We start from the raw sequence: 6,000 nt of genomic DNA on the forward strand, positions 1-6,000 counted from the left end.
CAGACAGGAAACAGAGAGTAGGGATTAACTGGTCTTTTTCCGGGTGGCAGGCAGTGACTAGTGAGGTACCACAGGGATCAGTGCTTGGGCCCCAGCAATTCACAATATATATCAATGATTTGGATGAGGGAACTGAATGTAACATTTCCAAGTTTGCAGACGACACCAAGCGGGGGTGGAATGTGAGCTGTGAGGAGGATGCAAAGAGGCTCCAATGTGATTTAGACAAGTTGAGTGAGTGGGCAAGAACATGGCCGATGCAGTATAACGTGGATAAATGTGAAGTTATCCACTTTGGTTTTAAAAACAGAAAGGCAGATTATTATCTGAATGTTGATAGATTGGGAAAAGGGGAGGTGCAACGAGACCTGGGTGTCCTTGTACACCAGTCGCTGAAAGTGAGCATTCAGGTGCAGCAAGCAATTAGGAAGACGAATGGTATGTTGGCCTTCATTGCAATAGGATTTGAACACAGGAGCAGGGATGTCTTACTGCAGTTGTACAGGGCCTTTGGTGAGACCACATCTGGAGTATTGTGTGCAGTTTTGGTCTCCTTATCTGAGGAAGGATGTCCTTGCCATGGAGGGAGTGCATCGAAGGTTTACCAGACTGATTCCTGGGATGGCAGGACTGACGTATGAGGAGAGATTGGGTCGACTAGGCCTATATTCACTAGAGTTTAGAAGAATGAGAGGTGATCTCATCGAAACATATAAAATTCTAACAGGACTAGGCAGACTAGATGCAGGGAGGATGTTCCCGATGGCTGGGGAGTCCAGAACCAGGGGTCACAGTCTCAGGATACGGGGTATGCCATTTAGAGCCGAGATGAGGAGAAATTTCTTCACTCAGAGGGTGGTGAACCTATGGAATTCTCTACCACAGAAGGCAGTGGAGGCCAAGTCATTAGATGTATTCAAGAAGGAGATCGATATATTTCTTAATGTTAATGGGATCAAGGGATATTGGAAAAAGCGGGAACAGGGTACTGAGTTAGACGATCAGCCATGATCATTTTGAATGGCGGAGCAGGCCTGAAGGTTCGGATGGCCTGCTCTTCCTCCTATTTTCTGTGCTTCTATGTTTATGACGGCATATTGGACTTCAGCTCTAGGGGGCTGGAATACAAAGGGGAGGAAGTTATGCTTCAGTTGCAGAGTCTTAGTCAGACCCTATGTTGAGAATTGCGTTCAGTTCTGCGTGCCTCACCTCAGGAAAGCTATTTTGGCCTTGGAGGGGGTGCAGCGCAGATTAACCAGAATTATACTGGGGCTTAGAGTTTCAAATTATGAGGACAGGTTGCATAAACTTGGCTTGTATTCCCTTGAGTATAGAAGATTGAGGATTGATTCAATCGAAAAGAATTTGATAGGGTAGGTACAGATAAACTATTACCTCTGGAGTTGGAATCAAGAACAAGTGGGCACAATGTTAAAATTAGGGCCAGCCCATTCAGCAGGGAAATCAGAAAGCAATTTTTCAAACAAAGTGTAATAGAACCTTGAACTATTCCCCTTCCCTCCCCCCAAAAGGTTATGGATGCTGGGGGACAATTGGAAATTGGAAATAATGGAGTTAAGGTATAGATCAGCCATCATATAATTGAACGATGGAGCAAGTTCTCTCATTCCATTAGATCACGGCTGATCTGTACCTCAATTCTACTTATCCACCTTTGCACAATATCCATTGATACCCTCACCCATCAAAAATCTATCAATCTCCACCTTGAAAGCTCTCATTGATCCCCCAGCATCCACAGACATTTGGGAGAAAATTAGAGATTTCCTCTACCATTTGTGTAAAATAATCCTTCCTGATTTCTTTCCTGAACTGCTTGTCTCTAATTTTAAGATTGTTCCCCCTTGTGAACTCCCCCACCAGAGGAAATAATTTCTCTCTACCTACCCTTCCAAATCAATTTTTTATCATTTTAAACACCTCAATCAGATCATCCCTCGACCTTCTATACTCAAGGGAATACAAGCCAAGTTTATGCAACATGTCCTCATAATTTAACCCTTTTAGCCCCGCTATTATTCCGGTGAATTTGCACTGAACCCCCTCCAAGACTGATCCATCCCTCCTGAGCTGCGGTGTCTAAAGTGAATGCAATTTTCCAGGTGGGGTCTGACCAAGGCTCTATACAACTGAAGCATCACTGTAAGTACATAGTCGAACAGGCGGGGGTAACGGTGATGCCTGCATACCCTCCATTCCACAGAGGCAATGCTCCCACTCAAAGCCAGCCCATCAACCTGGTGAAATTGGAAGTCACCAGGCAACCAGTTGGACCAAGCCTTCGCCAGGCACATCCATTCCATCCTCTGCAATGTTACCAGGACCAAAGAATGGTCTAGTGGTTGTCCCAACCAAAATAGAGCTGGACAGTGATTTACATTCAGAACTGAGATGCTTCGCCTCACCTCCGCCAGTTTACCAACCCGGTGTTATGAGACTTATCACGAGTTATACAAAAACATGCTGCATGGAATATTAGATCAATTTCGGGAACGCAACAGTATGTCGCTGGGAAATAAACCACAACCACTTTATCAGTTTAGAGTGAACCGAACAAGACAACACAGCACTGGCGCAGGAAGTGCGACCTGCTGCAGGATGGGGTATTGACAGGCGTCGGAGGTATGGCAGAAAACAACAGACTAGATATTAAGGCCAAAGATGACAGAGTCAGACAGCTGACCAACCAGATCAAAACTATAATGGGGAAACAACATGGTTTAGAAGGAAAGGATTTGAGTGAGGTCAAAATAACCGACTTATCAGTATTACAACTGATTGGCCAGACCAGCCAGGTTAGGAATACGTTGAACGCATTAATCAACGAGACTGAGCATGCCTCTGATGCGGCATTCAGGGCAGTTACTTGTACTGCGTCCGGATCATGGACGATAGGTGAGGTTAACGAGTGCTTTAGTCAGGTGCCTCGATGGGTCGTGATTGCCCAGGTTTTGGAATGGAATATGAGACTTATAACGGGAGAGTTGTGTCAGATTCTCAGGTTAACGAAAGTGACTGTCATACCGCACAGTTGCTCTCAGACCAAAGATTGGCAACACAAAACAACGGGACCCAATATTGCCGTCCATAACGAGACATTAATCGGGGTCATATCAAGATTTCCTATTTTAACATGTGCTGCCCCCAGCCCACCTTCAGAGTAGAGAACATTGGAGTCATTCAGAGTGTAATGCTTGTGAGACATGAGCCTGCACCCACCCTAGTGACCATTATCAATAATTGCACCTGGCTGGCAACGGATCCATCAGGGGACGATTTTAAGGAGGCTCCGTGGATCTGCCCTCATGATGTTACCAATCACTATTTACCAGCCTGTGGGTTCGACTGGAACTACGGAGACATTAATTGTAATAGGTCAGCGCAACTCAGTTGGCATTATCCTCATAGTCATAGTTATCGGGGTAAAGGAGAGCATTGCCTCACCATTACAGCGACCTCATATCAGTATGGTGACCAGACCTGTCCCATCAGTCATACCCCGCACCTCCCTGCCTCTATCAATTGACAGACTTTGCTTGATGTCAAAACCCACACTCAGGTTAACATTACCGTCTCAGACACCATAAAACCCGAACTTCACCACTATGTTGCCAGGTTTGGATATGATATCCCTCCAATTCAGGAAAATTTGATCGAATTAATTAGGCGCTTAATAATTCTGTTAATCACCTATATCATGATGTGGAGATGCCGGTGATGGACTGGCGTTGACAATTGTAAACAATTTTACAACACCAAGTTATAGTCCAGCAATTTTATTTTAAATTCACAAGCTTTCGGAGGCTACCTCCTTCCTCAGGTGAACGATTTCCACATCGTTCACCTGAGGAAGGAGGTTGCCTCCGAAAGCTTGTGAATTTAAAATAAAATTGCTGGACTATCACTTGGTGTTGTAAAATTGTTTACAATTGTCACCTATATCAATTGGGGCAACGGAATCAGGAGCTATTCGGAGACATGGAGAACTTGACCGCCAAAATTGAATGGTGGAATATTTGAAGTGATATCTCCAATCACCCTTGGGTCAGAATCGCATCACATGCCTTCGTGCTGCTGCAAGTGGCTGTTTTCGTCATGTTCTGTGTTGTGATGTGCTGTTTCATGGGTCTGCTTAAAAGGCTTTAAATCGCACTCATAGTCTGCAGCTGGCGGCCCTAACACGGGATGGAACTGGTGTTTATGTGAGGGATCAAAACCACGTTTTTCGCCCTCAAAATAAGATACTGCTGCAAGAGAATAAAAGTAGCAAGCTTATACTAAAAAGTGTCCAGCGCACAAAGGGTCAAATCGAAGACTGGAATATAAAAAATACCAGAACTGGCCGTTCTGCTGATCAGAGATCTCTGTTGATCAGGGAATAGATGTCGGCGAGAGGGTCATTCTCAAAAAAACAATTATCAGCAATAAGTGTCCTGTAGAAGACAGTTGTCCAATCAAAGAAGTCAAAACATGTCACTGCCGAGCAATTGACTCTCTATTGGATAGATGCAATTGGTGTCACTCGAGGCCACATGTTTGCCCGGGAAAGTATAAGATAAGGAAAGGTTTTGACGAGCTCTGTCTTATCAAACAATGAAAACAAAGATAATCCCATTAACTGTTGAATTATTGTAAGAGTCTTTGACCTTATTACCTGATGAACAACAAACAAAGATCGACAAGTACAGGAAATTCACACCTAATTGAGGCAATCAAAGACACAGCAATCTTTGTCAAGAACAAATCAACACAGAACATGGTGGAAAAGCTCAGCAAGTGAGGCAGCATCTGTGGGGAAAGAAACAGAGTGAACGTTTCAGGTCGATGACCCTTCATCTGAAATGGAAGATGTTAAAGAGTTAATTTTAAGCAAGTACAGAGCCAGGGAAAGTTCTGATGAAAGATCCTTAACCTGAACTATTTGTTTCTCTCTCCACAGATGCTGCCTCACTTGCTGAGATTTTCCAGCATTTTCGGTTTTGATTTCAGGTTTCCAGCTTCCGCGGTATTTTGCTTTGGATTTTGTAAAAAAAAAACAAATCGAGCAAAGACACTCAGTCCGTGCATTTTAGATGAGTTTCAGCAAATGCAAGAGTGGGGATATCCAACAGAAGTGTAAAGAAATGTATAAATCAAAATGCACAAAAGATCTGAACAAAGCAGAGAACGAGATCTACCGTTTGCCGCTCTTGTCCAGAAGACTTGGAAGCGGGAATATCAACCTTAGAGTCATAGAGTTATACAGCACGGATAGATGCCCTTCGGCCCATCGTGTCCGCGCCGGCCATCAGCCCTGTCTACTCCAATCCCATATTCCAGCATTTGGTCCGTAGCCTTGTATGCTATGGCATTTCAAGTGCTCATCCAAATGCTTCTTGAATGTTGTGAGGGTTCCTGCCTCCACAACCCTTTCAGGCAGTGAGTTCCAGACTCCAACCACCCTCTTGGTGAAAATGTTCTTTCTCAAATCCCCTCTAAACCTCCCGCCTTTTACCTTGAACCTAATTCCCCTTGTTATAGAACCCTCAACGAAGGGAAAAAGCTCCTTAGTATCCATCCTATCTGTGCCCCTCATAATTTTGTACAACTCAATCATGTCCCCCCTCAGCCTCCTCTGCTCCAAGGAAAACAAACCCAATCTTCCCAGTCTCTCTTCATAGCTGAAGCGCTCCAGCCCTGGTAACATCCTGGTGAATCTCCTCTGCACCCTCTCCAAAGTGATCACATCCTTCCTGTAGTGTGGCGACCAGAACTGCACACAGTACTCCAGCTGTGGCCTAACCAGTGTTTTATACAGCTCCATCATAACCTCCTTGCTCTTATATTCTATGCCTCGGCAAATAAAGGCAAGTATCCCATATGCCTTCTTTACCACCTTATCTACCTGTTCCGCCGCCTTCAGGGATCTGTGAACTTGCACACCAAGATCCCTCTGACCCTCTGTCTTGCCGAGGGTCCTCCCATTCATTGTGTATTCCC

This window comes from Heptranchias perlo, chromosome 35 (genome assembly GCF_035084215.1).
Source record: "Heptranchias perlo isolate sHepPer1 chromosome 35, sHepPer1.hap1, whole genome shotgun sequence".
NCBI lineage: Eukaryota > Metazoa > Chordata > Chondrichthyes > Hexanchiformes > Hexanchidae > Heptranchias > Heptranchias perlo.